This window comes from Athalia rosae, chromosome 2, assembly GCF_917208135.1.
Source record: "Athalia rosae chromosome 2, iyAthRosa1.1, whole genome shotgun sequence".
Taxonomy (NCBI): Eukaryota; Metazoa; Arthropoda; class Insecta; order Hymenoptera; family Athaliidae; genus Athalia; species Athalia rosae.
This window is the reverse complement of record NC_064027.1, coordinates 29,212,072-29,232,741: the sequence shown is the minus strand read 5'-3', so window position 1 is coordinate 29,232,741 and position 20,670 is coordinate 29,212,072. Positions and strand designations below refer to the sequence as shown.

The 20,670-nt window shown below is 41.1% G+C and overlaps 2 protein-coding genes across 3 annotated transcripts in view; one reads left to right on the top strand and one right to left on the bottom strand.

Annotated features, from left to right (window-relative positions):
• Nucleotides 1–20,670, top strand: part of LOC105692492 (nuclear migration protein nudC) — a 78,851-nt gene that overhangs the window by 32,331 nt on the left and 25,850 nt on the right. The gene's annotated exons all lie outside the window — the stretch shown is intronic.
• The window catches only part of LOC105692496, a 59,738-nt gene that overhangs the window by 30,626 nt on the left and 8,442 nt on the right, over nt 1–20,670 (bottom strand). The gene's annotated exons all lie outside the window — the stretch shown is intronic.

The window sequence follows — 20,670 nt, the reverse complement described above, 5'->3', positions numbered from 1 at the left end:
GAATTCGGGTTTTGAATTGCCTCCGAAAAAAATCGACTCAAAACGCGAGTCGTTCGGAATCGCGAATTCGGTCGAATAACAGTCGGAGTTTATAGCCCCCAATCGAGGTGGGTCAAGGTCAGAATTAAAGAAATCGTTGATAGGCTTGAATCATAATCGTATGAATATGCGTAAATTTGTAATTATATCGGCGAGATGATCTCCGTTAGATAAGGATTGTCAGCGGAAATGTACCAACTTTATACCGGAAGTAGATGCGCTCCTCGATCGTATCGAATACGTACGGTAACTAATTCTCTCTTGAGGAGCGTTTGTTCGACATTGAAAAAATTACAGTGACCTAGAACTTTTCGAAAATGTAAAATTCTCGGCGGTCCCGTACCGCGCTCGCGCGACGTTTCGATTGCGTCGATACGTGAGAATAACATTTCCCGAAAAAAAAAAACCCGATATTCGATTAGTCCTAATTAATTTTCAGGAGAAACGAGGAATTATTTTTTTTTCTCCCCGAAGATTCGAATCGCTGGAATATATTCGGCCACGAGCTACAATACTCGAAAGTGAATTTTTGTGTTTTCGATCGCCAGCCGATCGAATCGAATTATTCGAGGAACTCTTCAATTTTCGATTAACCAATAATAATCCCCATTACACGTACCTGCGGACGTTCGATTTATAATTGGATCGAAAAACCAGAAAACATGAATGAAACAACACCATCGTAACGCGATGGCGATTGCGTCATCGAAACGATACGCGATTCCATTCAAAATTCTTCAACAATAATTATATCCCCCGGAGGTTCGTCGCCTACATTTTTACACGCCGTCGTTGATCCCGCATCGATTCTCCGAAGTCCGACGAAAAAAGAAGACCGAAATTCCCGTGTCACGTTACATTGATTAGATCCGGATAATTCCGCACCGTTCGATTACCTTTTCTTTTTTTTTTCTATTACACCTTCGGTGCCCATTTTCTCTGTTCTATTTTTGAAATTCTTTCCACACCGACCGGCCAGTTCGTTCAACCCGCGGATACCCGCGGTGTTCCTTACGTCGACTCGCCTCCGCGGCAAAGTTCACGGTCTCGAATCGTCGGAAAAAAAAAAAAAAATCAAAGCGGACGAAAGAAATTTTCCGGTCCTCTTACATCGCAGATCCGATCGACCCGCGGGCGTCCAGAATTCTACGACGACGTCGGCTTGACTTTTATTTTTTCAAACTTCTTTTCGCTCTCCTAATCCTATCAGAATTTGATTTAAGATAGACTCTAATTAGCCACATCACCCGTTACACTACACGTCGGCGGCGTATACACGGAATATTAAATAATCGTATCGCTCAAGGGCATTGTTACATGCGAAATTCTATTTTACGTCCGTCAGCTGAAATCGAATCACCGTATCATCCGATCCGTAAGGTTGATCTCGTAATTTTTTTTCCATCCTCCTTTTTTTTTTTCAGCGAACTCGTGCGTAAAATTAACATTCCGTCCACGGGGTCAAAGACAGCGGACGATATTCTGGATTTTCTTCCCTCTTTTCCGCCCCCCTCCCCCCGCCCCCTTTTTTTTTTCTTCCATTTTTCAAATGTCAGAAGAAAGAAGCGTGGGTAGGGAGGTCGCGCTCGGAGCCACGGTGTATACGGTTTTTGACATTTGGTGGCCGGGAATGAAATTCCCATTGTTACGATATGATGTGGGTGCAGGAATTGCGAGTAGGCAGGGGATTTCCTAATCGCGTGATCGCTGCGAACCTACCGAACAGGATATGGGTAAAATACGTACAACTTTAACGGTTCGTACCGCCACTCTACTTGCAACGTGGTAAAATACTCGCACGTAATATACGTTACATCTACAGAAGACATTGGGGCACGAACGCGATTCGCTATTTCTGAGGTGTAAAAAATCGATCGCGGCGTGATGTTGAGCCAGCCGGTCGTCGGTTGTGTTTTATCGTTGTTATTATTTATAGTGTACCGGTGCACGGAGAGAGAAGTTTTATTCGCTCCAGGAAGTATATTTAGACACGGATCTATTTTTGAAAAACTCTTCGGCGTAAGAGTGGGTGAAAACATGACGGAGGGGGGGAAGAACGTCGGAGGAAGAAGAAAGAGAAACGAGAAACACGCGAATGAATAATCATTCTCATTGTCAGTGTCCGCGTATTCTCTACTTCGTCTTCGTTTTGTTTCGAGTCGCTTATGCGCGTTTCGATAAATAGAGACGAAATTGACATTGAAAATATAACGAATTTCCGCGTTTCAAATGGCGTTTCAAATATCGTGTACATACTTGAAAGGATAAATGAAATTACCCGAAAACCTAAACTCGCACTTTACGTAGCTATATATATTTATTTGTATTTTCAACGGAAGCGATTTGCGTTAAATTATAGTACAGGTAAAGAAATAATAGCGATGATCGTCCCATTAAGTCAGGGATAGTGTGAGGCTGTAATTTTTCATTCGTCTACGAGGTACCTATACCTATAACTAACCTTACCCACTCCACCACCACCTAACGATTGAGGGTCATACGTACGGCGTATGGATCTATGTTGTTCCTCGTATATTATATACCCACCGTATATAACGCCGCTAATTAATTATACGCTTTCATTAGCAAATTGTGATCCCGATTCAAGGATTTTTCGTAACTCACATATTAAACTATAGATCTACCTGCGTATAAATAATCTATTTCTTCTACATACAATATGGATAATTGAGTAGAAGATGCAATTTGTAATCGTTCTTCATAAAGTTGAAACATAGCGAATAATTTCACGATTTGTAATTGACGTTGCGTGATGCTGTTGATGATGATGATGATGATGATGATGATGATGGGTGCAGTCATTTTTTTTATAACGTTTTCTTTCAAAGATTGTTAGAGAGATAGAAATTACACGCTGCATTCAACTGATGAGCATATTCATAGCGATCGAGTCGGATTTTTCGTAGACTCTTTAAATTTCACTATCGCGTTTAAAAAAAAAAAAAGAAAAAAAATTTTCCCATAGCCAACTCGTGGTTACAACATTGATAACAATAACTTTATCATCGCCAATATATTAATTTATACTCGAATGGGGTGATCGAAGATTTTTGCGCAACGGAGAGAATCTTACACCAGAATACAGAATTCCTACATCGGTTCGTAAAGTGCAGCTTGAACTCGACTCCCGACTGCATTCCATAAAATATATTTTTTTCATCAACCGCTTCTGTATTTTTTCTCCTCCTTTTTTCTAAATAATTTAACGGTCGCGATCCATTTCCATCGCTCCAAAGCGCCTGTACGGAGTCGATACCGTGCCGCGGTGCATTTATATCCTGGTTTTCACTATCCTACGTTCTCCTCTTACGGTTCGCGTATCTGCTCCTGCTGCTGCTGCTGCACGGGTAAAAGCAAATGTACGGTACGCTGTACGCCAACGCTCGTTGCGTAAATTCATGCAACGGGCACCTTCGGCGAGATAAATTCTGATCACACTTCAGCGGAAAAATTTTTCAAACCAGATCTTCGGTCGCCGAGGTATTCCGAATGAATTTTCATCGAGCGTTTCTTTCAACGAGCTGTACACCGCGATTTCAAAATATTCCCACATTTTCCGGACTTTCGTACGTAATAATAATAATAATAAATAATAATAATCGATAATTGAAAACGGGGGCTGGGAGATACGTAAGATCCGAACGAGTTAATTAGCGGATTAGTTACGGCCGCGTCGGATCCGCGAGATTATTACCCTCGGCTAGCAGCTCCTGTTAACTTTTATCTCGCTTGTAGCGCATGTGATACGACGCGTGTCGAGTCGCTGGCTGCTGCTGCTGCTGCTTACGAAGGACCCGGATAGGCTGTATATACCCGTTTATCGTTGGCAATAAAATGTGCGCGCGTAGACGAAGGTCCGGCTGGTAGCGGTAGGTAGGTAGGTAGGTAGGTAGGTAGGTAGTTAGTTAGGTATCCGCGAGTCCGCGTTAATTTAGCGGCATTTCCCCCCAGCGGTGCTGCGATGTCGCTTGACTCCGGGGATTCCCGGTTAGAAGAGCACTCGGCCGGACTAACGGGTCTCGACCGACCGGGAAATTCGGATTCGCCGATTCACCAGAGTCACGGCTGGCCGGACCTCGTCGAACGATCGTCGGGTAATCCTTGGATCGCTGAATTTTTTCCGCGATCATATCCCCGGGGATCCGAATCGGATCCTTGCGCGTCCAGAAATCGAATGGAAAATCCGATCGATTCGTTGTCCCGTTTGTAACCTCGTGTACGTACTGGAATCGCGAGCTCGATTTCCAGGTGTGTACACGCGGGTACATGATACGCGTACACGCGAATATAATCGCCTTGCGTTTTCTACGCTCGGTGACAAATGGTATTCACGAATCTCTGAGTCACTGTGTGTCACGTACTCGGATAACGTAGCGCTTGTAATTCGTCCACCCGGTTGTAATTAAAGCGTACGTACGATATATATATGCGACATACTCTCGTACGTTACGATTCTCGTTCTCGTACGGTAATTTACGGCCAACGTAAAGCGAACCGCGATCTCGATCGCAAATTATGATATATCCGTGAACGTAAGCACGAAACGTCCACGCGATCGAGTTTTTTTTTTTTCTCGTTCGTACCTTTCCTCCCTTTTTTTCGAATCGATTTTACGACCTCCCGACTACACGCGTTCGAAATCCTCCTCCTCCTCCTTCGATTTTCATCGTCTTCTCTATTATCTTTTTCTCTCGAAGCGTCCGAAAATTTCTTCGCCGCTAAAAAGACAAAGTGCCGAGCGTTGCGATCCGCGTGTATACCCGCGGATGACGTGTACGCGGCGCGGTTGATTCTTTTCTCTCCATCTATCTTTTTCCAATCTGTTCCACAACACGGTTCGATGTTGTGAACTTCGGCCACGTGTGTGTGGTATATATTTAAAAATATGTATATATAGATATATATATATATATATGTAGACAGGCACCGTAGACAACTTAGCCGGAGCGAGTGACTGTCGCGTTTGCGAGAACGATTGTAACAAGTTGTGTTGTTACTTCGAACAAAGACCGGAAACAACCTTCGATACGCGATGCCGACCCCCAAAGAGATATTACACACCCGTTTGACAGCTGACTAATAATTCTCGCTCGGCTAATATCTTCCGTACGATTTAACGAAGGAGGAGGTGGGGGGGGGGGGGGGGGGGCTCATTTTTGCTCTTTTAGAATTACGCGTATCGAGATCGAGATCCTCTTGTTCTCGGAGCGACGATTTTTCGAAGCGGGCGTTGGTTAGATTTTTCGAAATTTGCGTTGAAAATTTTACCTCGATTACGATATCATTGGGGAACACTGGAAAGAGAAACCGTCGAAACTGACCGAGTAATGAACGGAGTAACATAATAGAAAAGTACGCGCAACAGGATAACAGCCGACTCTATATCTGGACTATGGCGGAGTGCGCGATTATTCATTTCGTAAAGCGAACATAGAGTATCGTGTAATTAGGCGCAGATGGCCGGTACGCGGTACAGGTATTACTACTTCGTACACGTCGCACTCCAACTCCGCGTCATGGAAATGTTGCTATTTTCAACATCTGTGTAAACCTATGCGTTACGCAACCCGACCGAACGGTACGCAGTTCGGCGTTAGAAGAAGAAGAAGAAGAAAAAGAAGAAGAAGACGGTCCACATTTTTCGCACTTTTCGTGAAAGGCGATGCGTTGTCGTTGCGAAGGGTTAGATTTCTCGTGGACGACGTCGGTCGCCGTACCCTTGAAGTTTCGTATTTCCTTCGCGCGCGCGAACACGGGATTTCCCGTCGAGGGTCGTGGGGTAGAAAAGCAGGTTTTGTTACACCTCTCCTTTTTCCCCTTCTCGAGCACCCGACGACGTTCGCTCGACAATCGCTACGTGTCCCCGTAAGGTCGGTTTCGGACCAGGTGGAATATACGCGTCTCATTCGATCGTTCGATGGAAAAGAACGATCGAAATCGGAGAATCTTTTTTACGATCCGGAAAAAAATGGCCAAAAGTGTCTCGGGAATCGAGTCGACGGATCGTTGGGAGAACTGGAAAAATTTGGCCAGCCTCAGAACGATTCTCTGAAATGGATCCCTTGAGAAGATCGAAGACCTCGATTGACCTTCGAGTATCGGACGGTCGTTGAGACGACCGATTCGGAGATTTGACCTATTAAGCCGTCGCTGAATCCGCTCGGCAAATTCACAGAATATGACCTCAGCGGAATTCGGTCGATTCACTGCTCGATTATTCCAATGACCGTCGTACGTTGCCGCGCGTACGATGTTTCGAAAATCAAAATCGAAGAGATCACGCACGACGTGGCGGGGTAATAGAGTTCTCCGAGACCGAAGCATGAATTGTTGTTATCCTTGTATTGTTATAAAATTATGGAAACTCGGCGAATTGTGAACGAGTTAAATCCGAGCCGCCCACCCCACCCCCCGCTCTTGTTATCTCGTTATTAAGTATGACACAACCCTCTATCGTAATTTATTTACCATACGTACGCGTACTCTGATCGTATGTACAACTCTTATGTATATATGTATACGTATACAGCGACGTGGTCTGACTTAACCTATTCGGTCTCACTCTGTTTCACATTTCGCGTACAGTGTAACAATATAATATACACACATACATATATTTGAATCCACTGCACCGGAATAACGTTACATCTCACGTATACTCTAATTGGCAGCGAGATTTCGCAACCGAATATGCATAACTGTAACAGTTCGTCGTTTTTCTCAACTCGGATTAGGGAAACTTTTTTTTTTTTTCCTCTTTTTGTTACGGTCACCTCAGATACGACCCATGGGGAATTCCGTTCGTTTTGAATTTGTGCAAATTTTTGGAAATTTTACATTTCACGCAATTATTATTCTCAGCCTTAAATTCCCCTTTTTTTTGTACGGGGGAAATTTTTGTCACTCGGTAAAAACGTCGCGATGGTCTGCCAAAATATTACGACGATGACGAGGAATTTATTACGACGTCGATGACTGTAAACTTCCTTCTGTTTGCAATGAGTTAATATCATACACGCATTATGTATTTCCATATACGTTGTACATGCTAATCGTACTTATATTACTGAAAAAAAAAAAACTAATATTTACATTCGATACGCACCGTACGTCGTTTGCGGTATATACTCATATTATATACACTCGTCTAAGTTTAATTAATAATAATGTGAACAACGACGATAAATATCATAACATAATGGCCAACGTTAGTACCGCCATGTTTTTTTTATCAAACAAACAAAATCAACCAAGTCTTACATCGACGCAACGTCGTCTTCCGATTGTGAGATTCGCAAACGGCGAATTCGTCGTTCGGCTATCGCTATTTCTGCAAGACAATTCGCACGTGCGATACGCGTGTGTGTGCGCGTATATATCTACCTCTATTTACAATGCATTACGATCGTTACGGTGACGCGGCTTTCTCCGTGAATATTATTTAGCGAAAATTTTCGTCGGTATACAACGAATAATTAACGAGCGCGTGAAAGTGTCTCCGTCGGTTCGCGGAACGCCTTGAAACATTCGCGTTCCTATCGTCGTTGCTGTCCGATCGTTGAAAAAATTCGAAACGTTGGAAATCGGTATCGGCAAAGATTCATTGTTCGGAACAACGTTCGAGGGTAGAGGCGAACTGGCGGGGAGAGAAATGGAGGAAAAAAAAAATAATAACAAAAAAAAAAGATTAAACAAATAACGAAGGTTGCGGCGAAGCTGCGTGAGAGATTATCGACTGTTAGTTGAACGCGGCTTACGAAACTTGTTTTTCTGACATTTAATTCGGACCACGCCCGCGTCGGTTACCGCGCTTTGTTTTATTTTATCCTCTGCACTTGATCCACGTTTTGTTTGCCACTTTTTTTGCGCTCGCGTACACCGAACGCTGCACCCTCCCTTCGCGCGTTATCCTCTCAGCTTCCGACCGACCGAATCGCTCTCTCGGACCTATCTCCCCCGATCGTTCGCTTTGTTCTCGGATAATAAAACTTTGCGCGAGGCCTTTTTCCAACTCGTCTCGTCGTTACGCCGCGTTCGACGGTGATCTCCACCTCGCGTATTACGACCGTTCGAAAAACCACGTCCGAAGGGATTTGTGATCGCGAGGCGAGAAAACAATGTTCGACCGACGATCTACGGGGTGATTCGCAAGCGATTTCGACACCTGCTCGATTTTTTTTAATCGCCCGATCAATTTTTGCGCGATTGAAATTTTCAAAGTTTTCGTACCACCCCCGCGGCGATTTTTCTTCAAGTTCGATATTCCGAAAATGATCGAATTTTCATTCTATTTTCCGCGAGTTTTCGCTCACTCGACGCGTTGGAAGTCCCTCTCCCGGATTATCGGGGTTAAATTTCGCCGATCATTTTTTCTGTTGAACCGTTTCAGTCGTCGTGGCAAGTGGTATTCCACTTCGAATGGTTGAGGTTATTTCGCAGCCACCCTGTAGCCCTCAAGGTAGGCCTTGCAGGGTCACTCCGACTCATTCCACGGGGCAGGTACCACAGTCCGGACTGATTGGTGACTCAAGGTAACGAAACTGCAGGTATATCTGTACCGAGCGCAGGTATTGGTGCGTCGAAAAATAAACAAAAAAAAAAAAAAGGAAACGAGGAATGAAAAAAGGAAAACTGACAAAATTCGCTCAACCTGCGGAAAAGGACCGTCGCCTGCGGTACAATATGCTTGTCGCAGTCGCGTGAACTATGTATCTCATTTTTCGGTGAAGAACGTAACGAGATGCGCAACGACCGGTGTAACGATCAGGGATGACGAGAGCTTCTTCTTTGTCATATTTCGCGAAACTCCGAAGACATCGCTTCGCGAATCTCTTTTTTGCCTCCTCTTTTTGGATTTTTTCGTTTTTTTCACGCCACCTCGTAATTAAAACGGTGTATTAAAACCTCGCAACGTTAACATCGCCGCACTTGTTCTTCGACCTCGGTCGAAGTATCTTACGCGAGTTTTATCGGCGTTGAACGTTGTTCGATGCGATTGTGCGGTGAATATCGTTACTGCAGGGCGTTCCTTATTGTTTGTCTTCCCATCAAGGCGGACCCGAGTGCTTCCTTATGAGCTGTTGTATTTTATCGTTGGTACCTCTCCAGGACTTCCACGGTGAATAATTTTTAACGATCTGACGTCACGCGATCACCGATCCCATTTCACTACTACTCGGTGCTTTTCCTCCTACGTCGCGCCTCGAAAATAACTCAAATGTCCCGAACGCTTTTTGCAAAAGAGCTGCTGCATACCTGAACGCGAACAATTACGGAACCCCGAGGATACGTCTTTCGCTTTTTAAATTATTTTCATTTCTTTATAATGTTTTTTTTTTTTTCTTTCAATTCTGCACGCCGGAATGAAGTTCGTTGACTTTTTAGGAAGTTCAAGGGAACGTATTTTTCACCTGCGAAAGAGACAACAAAAAGCTAAAAAAAAAAAAAACAAATCCAAAGAACTAAGGAGATGTCGTTTAATTTCTTTACTTTGCGGAATCCAGATAAAATCTAGTCTTTTTCAGAGACAAAATATGGTTTCGTATACGATGAATTTCGCACGACGACAGGAGAGCAGTTAAGTGCATACCCATCTGTGTCATACTTCGCAGTCTTATTCATTTTCATTGTTTGTTGGTTTATTATTATTATTATTATTATTGTTATTATTGTTATCGTTATTATCATTATCGTCATCATTCCGCAACCCTGAACCACCTGAGAGTGGTATGTGGGCATCCCGGAGATGCTGTCCCACGGAGACGCGGTAGAGTCTTTTTTCTTTTTTCTTTCTTTTTCTTTTTTTTTTTCGTTTTTCATCATCTTTTCGCGGTAAACTTCACACGACTGGTATAATCGCCGCACAGAAGATGCATATTACAACAAAGTTTCCGCGATTTCCTTTCCTTTTTGTTTCGGTCGTAGTAATTTACGGTATATATATATAATGTATATATTTATTCGACGCTCAAGCGGAGATTCGATCGCGATGATTCGACATCAATGACCCGACGTTTTTTTACGTTAACCTTGAAGTCAGCCGTGCAGCAGGTTCTTCGTATCTCCGGAGGGATACGCGAGTACGAATATATCGCATCGTCCCGACGCGATGCGCTAAAAATTGCACCGCGCGCTTTTATTTATGAATCGTTTCGTTTTACGATCGTTTCCCGAACGCGAACTCTACCTACCTACCTACCTACCCACCCACCTACTCTGCCAACCGCACGTGCGTATTTTCGCTCATTTTATTTATAGAAGAGAAAAAGGAAGAAGATAAGGAGGAAACCGTTCGGACGGATCCTGAAGCTGCGAACTCGACGGAAATTGCGCAGAAAATATCTTCTCGAAATCCGACTCGACGAATGTACAACAGTAAAATAATTCGACAAAATTGAACCAGATATAATCTCAGTTTTCAAGAAAAATTGTAGACCGAGTCTGTTCAGTTTGAGAAAGATTTTTGACCGGTTTTTGTAAAACCGAAAAACGAAGTTATTTTTGTTTTATTTTCTTTTCTTTTCCTCAAACTTCGACGCTTCCAAGGGATATAAGCTACGAAGAACGAGATCAACGAATCAAGGTGTTCTACTAGTTAGTTATTTTTCTCGATCAATTAACGAGCGTAATTCGCTCATTGTCCATTTTATCGAGAAGGTCTGCAGCGAGACTCGTACGTGATCCGCATGAGATGCGTAGGTTAATCGGACAACTCTTAGAAATATCCTAGTCGTGCCGAGTACCCACAGATGTTGAATCAGGATATGCAAAATACATACATACATATACATATACATATATATATACGGGGCTATTCCACGCCGCCTCCAGGACCACTTTATCCCAGACCAATGCCCTTGGCTTCTCCTGCGGGCTCATGCCACGTAAGCAACACGTGCATACATCATTCTACGCACAAGGTGTTCCGTTTCAACGTCGAAGAATTGCGACGTAGTCGCGGAGCGCGCCGATCCCTTCGGGGGCGAAAAATTCAACCGGACCTGGATAATTCGGGCCCGACGAATCCCCTCGGCTTCGATCGACTCCGAACGAATTTTCGCGCGATCCCTTTTTTTTTTTTTTTCACATACACGCGATTCGAAACGGAACACCTTGTACAACGATCCAACGGTCGAACGTCGTGATCCGCCGGAGTGTAGAGCCAACCTTTATACTTTTTATCGTTAACGCTCGCCGAGAATCGAACGAAGCGGACGAGATAACCGAGAGGGATCTGCCCACCGCGTACTACCTACCCGGAACCTATTATGGTAATCGCGAGAAAACGAGCGAATACGAGCGCTCGGGAATACAGCGACTTCGCTACGTGAAGCGCGAAGTCGTCAGCTTCTCCTTTGATTGAACATCGCGCGGTCCCGTTCGATACCTTTTTTTTTTTTTTTTTTTTCTGCCGATTTTGTTCTTTCTTTGCGTCATTTTTTTTCCCAACGTCAAGTGGGTCCTCTTCTTTTACGTCGTCGGCGTCGTCGGCGTCATCGGAGTCCGCGAGGACTCGTCATAGTTTCAAGGTTAGAATTTTTTCTTTTTTTCCCCCCTCCTGCACATCGATCAAACGGAAGCGATCAGGTGCTCGGGAATTTTTAATCGCGCAATCGGTGAGAAAAAGAAAAATCGGAGACGCCGTTAGATTTTGGAGGCAAAAAACGAGGACGAGGGAAAAAAGTAAACGTAGGAAAATTGTTACTTCGTTGCCTGCTCAAGCCGATCTAATCAACGCGGAAGACGCGATATTTCATCTCCCGGGGGACGCTGATAGATCCGAGGCATCCGTCATTCGATAAATCAGCGCTGCGGATTTTCATCGATTAATCTCATTAGCGGTTCGTTAAGAACGTCCGCGGCGCATAGATTCACTTTTTACGCTCCCGCGGCGGACGGTTAATTTTCGATTTTTAATTACCGTCCGCACGCGGTGCAGCGGATAAAAAAATTAGGAGCTATCGGAATGCAGAGAAGAGAGAGAAAAAAAAAGCGCAAGATCTTGCATTCCTGTCTGATGAAATTTATATATATTTAAAATAAAAAAATTAAAAAAAAAATGAAGAGAAGAAGGCGTAATTTTTTTTCTGACGAAGTTTGTCTGACCGTTCAATCTACGCTGCCGTACGGTCGATCGGGACGAAGATAAAAGTGGCAAAAAAGTAACGTCTGGAATAAATTGTTGTTGTCGGTTTTTCAGCTACTGCAAACACGAATTGTTATTACGTGTGTTTGTTTTATATTCCGTCACGACGGCATCGTAGCGGATTCGTGCGATTCTCGGGAATTGCTCATATACATATATGCGTCGGACACAAATAATAAATGACACGACATGAGCTAAATTCTGCCGCACCGTGAACTGCATTCTGCATCGAAACCATTTGTTTTTTTTTTTTCACCTTTTTTTCCATCCTCGAATCGAACAAAGGCGTTCAAAATCCTGTACAGTCGCGAGAAAGGATAGGATAATTTTGCAACCGGCTCCGTAACGGACCGATCACGATATCGGTAAATAATAATGACAACGAAAATTAAGAGCGAAGACTTTCCCTATTTTTTTTTCTTTTCGTCAATTTTTTGGCCCGTTATTTTCCCCTACCGTTTCCAGCGCATCAATCGTCAACTCCGGAAGTGCTCGCGTTTTATCCGCCTTTTTACCGTACGTTTAACGTAACGAGCACTCGAGCCGGATAATTAACTTTTCCCAAATGCCTCTTTCTCTTGGCAATTAATCTTTTATCGCACTTTTGCGCCCACCATTCCGGCCCACATTGTCTGCATTTTTTTTTTTTTTTTTCTGCCAAACTCTATCAGCGAACACCCGAACGTGCGAAGTTTCTTGTTCCGCTTAATTTCTTTTTTATTTAACGTCACTTTTGACTCTGTAAACATTCCTAATATTTTTACAGTCTCACACCCACGCGCGTTGTACGCAGAAACTGACGACGATGATTAATTACGTTGTGTGTACCCAGTGCACTTAATTATTGTTTAACTCGAAAAGCAAATTCCGCCGTAAACCATCTTGTAATTAGGATAAAATGTGGGTACATATTATCCTAATGATACCTTAGGTGTGAAAAATATATTTTCTTCTCACCTGAAGCGAAGGATTAATCTAAACTCGTGGCAATTAATTGTCAATCAATCGAGCAAGCTTTTGGATACGTACAATTGCCTACGATCCGAGTTGAAAATAATTATTTTTTTTTTCGATTTTTTTTAGTTTTTTTCGAGTAGATCGAATTGAAAAAGGTGGAGAGGGGCACGTCGCATCAGTTAGGTAGGTTCGGATTTGCCGGAGATCAAGATTAGGGAAAATATTATTCGCGTCTCATTTGTAATGCAGAACAACAAGTCGCATGTGTACGTATATCTTGTAGGAAATGCATTACACTACTTGTTTATCTCGACACTTTGAGAGTAGGTCGTACGTCTTACCCTCGGAGAGCATGAATTTCATTTTAGACTTTTACTTCATCCTATTCCTCTGGTTACAGCTTTGTTTTCGATCCGTTCCGTCCGTCTGGTTGCGATGTTCTCGAATTGGTCATTGTTCGCAGATTTTATCCCGTAGGTAGAATTTGTTGGAACAAAAGTAAAAGAAAAACGAATAAATAAATATCACGTACTGTCGCCTTCGATTATTATTAATTTGTCGATGATTTTTATAAGGAAAAATGGCGAATCGATTGACATATCTCCAGGAGCATGAAATCAATCGCTGAATCACGTTGCGGTTACGGTGTTCGTTAATTCAATTCGATTTCGGCCGCAAAAAAAAAAAAACTTTGCTCACTGCAGGTTCCTCGTGACACCTACACGCATATTTCATGTCTTCGCTTCCTCACTTACGTAATCAGACTGACTAAAAACTGTGGAATTCATCGCCTCATTATACCACTCGACTGTTACATACGGTAACTAAACACCCGATTCGTAAAAGGATTAGTATTTTTCCTCGTACCTCGCAGCGTTATTTCTCTTTCTCTCTTTCCTTTTTAATTTGCGATTTTTTTTTTTTTCTTTAATTTATTTATCATTCGCGCGTAACGGGAAATCAGGCGAGATGAAGCCGATGGATTCAACACGAGGGAAATATCGAAAAATCAGAATGATGATGAGAAATGGAAGGTGGAGGAAATAAAGAGGAATTATCGTTCGATGCGAAAAATCGAATACCGCATTCTCATAATTGTTTTTTCAATTTTTGTTTCAGGTGAGTAAAGTATGGAGGATACACGTCGTTTGATTCACGATACAACACAAGCCACGACTCATTTTATCTTGTTGCACGTAAAAGAAAATTTATATGAAATATCGAGGTGCGTATATACAATATATACCGCAGATCGGCGTTTAATTAAGTGGATTAACCTTTTTATGAGATCGTTACATTAAACACGACTGTTTTATACGTTACTTCTTTCTTTCGCCTTTTTTTTTTTCTCTCTCTCTCTCTCTCTCTCTCTCTCTCATTTCAATTTTAACGACGCGGTCACGAATTTCGATCCGTGGCGCGGACTGTAATTTTTCAATAAGGGTATAGTCTATAAAACAATGTTCGCGATAAATATAGTTATCGCCACGAAACAACAATTTGAAATATTTCCAATCTCAGTCGGCCTCGATCCGATCAAAATGTCGACGATAATTCTATTGAAGAAAAAAAAAAGGAAAAGAAAGAAGAAACTAGGTCAAGATTTTTCGGCCTTTATTATCACGTCTGCCATTCTTATATTTGCTTTGATTTTTGATATTCGCGATTTTTCGAAAAAAAAAAAAAAACGTCATTTCGACCTATGTCACATATACGATGTGAAAATAATTAACGCGGAGGCAGACGGAAACTTTTACATCGTTATTAATGTTCTCACTTGTTTTTTTTTTTTTTTTTTGTTGGCAAGGGGAAGAGATCGATCGATTTGTCTTATTCATTTATACGTTATTCAAATAGAATTTCACAAAGTTAGCTCAACATTTCGTTGTAAATATTTTTTTTTTTTTTATCTTCCAAGTCAACGTACACGCGGATTCGTCGTTAATCTTATGCTCAAATATTTTGCATTAATCTTTCGAAAATAATTAGCGCTCGCCAATTATTATACACGAGAGTGCAAATTGTTATTGGGCTTTCAATTTCAACTTGTTTGCTCTGCAGGTGTTGCAAATATTAACAACAATAATGATAGCAATAGCGACGGCGATGATATTTTTTTCCCATTACTATTTTCCGTTTCGATGAAAATAATTTCCGTTTTCTCACATCTTTTTTTGTTTATTGTTTTTTTTCTTTTCGTTTTCTAAGCGATTACGCGTAATAACTGTTCAACGATAATCGTACGACTCGCATCTTCTCTCCAGTTGACAATAATTCGTTTTACGCTCGGCTAAAGTCAATTACGGACCGTGAGTGTGAGACACACGCGTGTACTACGTGGTACCATGCACGTATTCGTACAAGGCGTGTGTTGAACTAATTGGTATAATCGCAGTTTCGAATAGTCGCCAGAATATTACAATCACACGAGCATCGGTGCGCAACGGCTGTTAGCTATTTAACGCGAATCTCCGAACGTGCGACGTCATTATTTCAAATTTCATCCGTCTCCTCCGGTTGGTCGAACATTCGATTTTCACGGAATCAATGAATGTGGTGTTCGAGTGTCATCATGATTTTTATATCTTTTTTTTTTTTTTTTTTTTTTTTTGATGTTTGGCGTTCATCAGAATCGGGATCATCCGATCATATTTTGATATTTTTGGATCCAATTTTTTCTCTTTTTCTTCTTTGGTTTTTTTTTTCCCGTACATAGCGACGTTGTCTCGCTTATGGTCCATTCGGATAATTTAGCACGGAGTGCGATCACGTGTATAATTAATGGAAATAAAAGGACCGCACGAGAAAAAGGATGAGTAAAAAAAGTGTAATTAATCGCGTAAGATGAAACGATGACTCACGTAATGCAATCGATTATATTATAATAATCAGCCACGCCTCGTCGTTGTAATAATCGATCGAAGAGGAGAAAAAAGAAACGAATGAAAAATCAAAAGGGGGAGAAAATAATTCGTCGGACCTTGACAGAGGAACCGGATTCTGAGCGAACATATGATCTGGATATACTGACAATGAGCGAGGAAAAAAAATGAGACATGTACAAAAGTAAAAAATAGAAATAGAATTCTGTTAAGTGTAGCGAGTTATTTTTTTTTTTCTTCTTTCAATCCACAATCGGTTATTTTTATAAATTATCGGTCTTGCACTCTGCGTCGCTCGATCGTTAATATACTTTTACTTATTGTTAGACCGTTAAATGTTCTTCGCGTTTGACACGCGACGTCATTAAAGTCACATTACTACGGCGTACGTCCGTTTTTTGCCGTCGATTTATTCATTCTATTTCTTATCCTCGTGGTGACTTTTTAGTTTTATTCCAGTTTTTGTTGAAATTTTTGCGAATTGCACAAAGTCGCAGTCTCGTACTCACGATAAACCTTACCTAGATCCGTCTGCATGTTAGTCTATAGATTTTGATTTTTTACTATTAAATATATTCTCAACTCGATTAATAACGCAATTATTCGCGATACGAATTACACTTTACATAATACAATAACACGATGCAATTCACATTAATATCAACATTATCTCCTTCTCTCTTTTCTTCTTCTGTAGATCCGACACCTGATCTCCATGTGATAAATTTTTTAACGAACAGATGCGTACTTTTTTTTCTTCAATTTATCGTGGTTTTTTTTTCTCTATTTTCTCGTTCTTGCGTTACCTATCGTTTCTCACAGTTTCGGCTGTTTTATTCACGGTTAGGTATACGAGTAATGGAATACCCGGAAATTATCTATTATAATAAAGCATGTCGATTTACAACAACTGATTTTAATTGGCGATCGTTGAGCGACGATTGTCCGATCGTGTTTTTGATTATATTCAAATGGGCAAAATCGCTTCGCGATATTCACCGTGTAAAATCGGTTTTTCTTATACTTTTTTTTGTTGTTTTTTCTCCTTTTCAACCGCCTCTTCCAGTAGAAAATTTCATAGCTGGATATCAAATGGCGCTAATTATCGCACACGTACTACGTGGATTGATGTGCGTCGGGACAGGTGTGCGTATATAATCTGTAGTACATAAAGTATGTATATATACATGATATCCGCGAGATTATGTACATGAGATGCACCGAGAATCGTACCTATATGTTGCACGAGTACACGTACACGTGTAAGCATACACATGAATCGCAATAGACCTTGCACCTTTCCACAATCTAAATCATCAGCATTCCGTAGTTTATTGCAAGTTTTGTTACGACATCTTCGGGATGCAGCAATATTCTTACGCAAATCTTTGCAATCACGGTCGTGACAAATGCTTTATGTGTATAATTCTATGTACTCAGCTACAATATCGCGTTATACGTTTACAATAATTATAATATTACAATATACCGGTACACATTGTCCCGTACACATTTATCCACATTATTATTTACCCATCCCGTACCAATATTTGTAATTTTATAGCGGCGAAAAAATTATTCCGTTATACCCGCGCCGTGCATACGATATGTCCTGGTGTGTTCAACAATTACGAACAATCAATCGAGGGAACGTGAGAATATCGATTGTAATGAAATAAATCCACGGAGATCTTCATCGCGTGGAGAGAAAAACAAAAAAACGGAGTCACACCGACGTTCCAAAAAAAGCAAAAGATCAACGCCGAGTATTGGGTGTACCGATGATCGGATTCCGCGAGTCATCTCGACTATTTTAACGTCGCGATTATTCGATCGCAAGCATCCATTTGACATTTATTTTTTTCGTACGCGTTGTTCTAGTCCGTTTTGATAATTGGAAAGCTGCGAGATAAGCGAAGTGAACACGGTAGACGCGATTTGAGTTTTCTCCCGGAGGGAGGCGTAACGGCTCAAGAGCGATGATGACGTAGGTGCCGACAAGCCGTGTGCAATACTCGAGCATTTTACTAGCGGTAACGCGCGGTATCTTTGCGAAGTTTTAACCGTGCCCATAAAAAGGAAAATTATAATCTTTAGCTGCACGCGCACGACCCGCTACATGTAGGAAGAGTGGCACTTCTAGATCTCTAGATCTCGTATAAGTGTAACTCCAAACGAGCTGTTCATAGACTCTAACTCTGCACTTATATACCGCGCGATCTTACGTAACTACTTTAAAAACTGCAGCGCCATTATCCATAAAATCCATAAATCGAACCGCTCTTTTTTTTTCTCTTCTTTTTTCCTACCACATAGAATAACACGAGAGCAACCGAAACCCTCCCTCTAACCGTGTTTACTCTCCTCTGCTTTTTCCGAATTTAATTTTTCAAATTTTGCTCGTTGTTCAGATTTGCACCCGATCGTCGAAATCGCACCCGGATAACTCCGGTCTGCGGGCGCCGGTTGAATTCTGATCTTAGTTTTTTTTTTTTTTCTTACTTCGACTTCTTTTTTTCACCATCGCGGCTGTCTCTCGGAACGCCTTTGCGATCAATCATTCCGGTCATGTAACTAGACTAGAAACGTACGTACGCATATCGTTTACGCACACGTATGTATTGTGTATCGAAGGTATACATACATATAAAATATAGAAGCTGAAATACAATACGACGAATTATCGATAACATAATAATATTACGTATTACCTACGAATACATGTGTATCGGGAAGACGAAATGTAATCGAATTAAACGGAGCGACAGAAAAAAAAAACAAAAAAACAAAAAAACAAAACGACCGAATAAATGAATTATAAAGAAAGTGGACGAGAAATAAGAGATACAAATGAAAATGAAAACGCCCGAGGGCTTTTCTTTACAAAATAAGTTGCATATACGCGAGCCGGCGCACGTTTAGATATACGCAGAGATTGAATGGTAAAGCAGCTTTCTCCATTTTTTTTTTTTTCTAAATCTCAGCATTATCATTATTACCATTATTTTTTCTATCTCCTTATTGTCAGGGGAATTATTATGTCAGAATCGTTTTGGACCGTCAAATATGGACGTGGCGTAAAACTCGCGACTTCAACTACCAGCTACGTTACGTGTGACGGCAGTTTTTCTTACAATAAGGTTGGATCGGGTCATCGATGTGCAGATCTGAAAATTATTTTTCTTCAACGCGTTGGCGTTTTTTTTTTTTTTTTTCTCTAGTTTAACGCGCGGTAGTTGAATCTGATTTTTATTCTTCTTTTCTTTTTCTCCAGTCGGTGGACAATGTTAACCTCTGTATTCTATAATGCTATAATGAAATAGACGGAAACGTAAGAAGGACTCCAAGGCTGCGACGAATGTGAAGTACAATGAAGCTATATAGGGTGGCTGGAAAATAATACGCGCGTAAGTGTGCAAAAAAAGGGTTCTCAGTTTTTCGACCGTTCGTAAATCGAATCTGGTATTTTTTCGTTTCTATTTTTTTTTTTCTATTGGAACAAATCGATCGTGTCGAAAAACTGAATTCATTCAAAGTGTTCGTTCAAATTTATTCGAACGGAGAGGAAAACAAAGTTTCCTTTTATTCGAGTACGTTTTTGAGACGAAATAATGGGAATCGAATTTTCTCAACCACCCTGTATGAGATGATGCAAAAAATTTGCGCTTTTCATCCATCGATAACAAAATCCTATTCACGATGTATTTTAAACAACTAAAGTTCAATATTTTCTAGGTCCCCTTTTGTTGCGTCGAATTTGTTTACCGTTTCGTTTCCGGAAGTTATTACGTATTCTTTCAGTAATATTATTACCTTATCATCATTATTTTTCCTTCATAGTTCTACTGATATACGCGTTTATTTAAACACCATTACGAAACTCACGGGTATAAAAAGAAAGAGTGGAAAAAAACCGCCGACTAAGTTTCGTGCGTTATTGTATCCGAAAATATGCCCGCCCGACGAATTTTCGTAATTTTTAACCTAATCGTTAAAAAGATATAAATGCCTAATAATTTTGACCTAGAATTTCGGGCATAAACTTCCTATGTGTTCGAGAAGAATGAGGAAATCAATTAAGAATGTCTTTACAAGGGTTTTTTTTCCTTCGAATTACCTTTTTTTCTCTTTTCGTAGGTATGTTCTCTCAGAACCTTCGTATAGTTATTATTTATTTATTTATTTATTTATTTATTTTTTTTGTTAATTTATTTTTCTTCAATTCGATGATGAAAAATCTGATTGCATTGCAGAACGAAAATTCAACCGATAGACAAAGTATACGGATGAATTTAAATGGGCCTACGTTCGTAGGATATTATATGTATATTTTTGAGTTTGGCGGTTCAAGGTAATCGTCTAATAGATATCGTAATATATCTACGAATGCAGGAAGCTGACGGCGTCGAGAAAACATTGCATAATTAAATGTAGTGTGGCTTTTGTTCCGCCTTTGGAGGTTACCGATTGATTTAATTACATCTAATTACACGTGTCACTCGATCGTCTTGTAATTAATGGAAAATGCTGCACCTATACGCGAGAATCGCGTGCTCCTCAAGATCGGCATTGAACGGATCAGGAAACGACGCTTGATTTTCTCAAACGTAAAATCGACGGAGATCC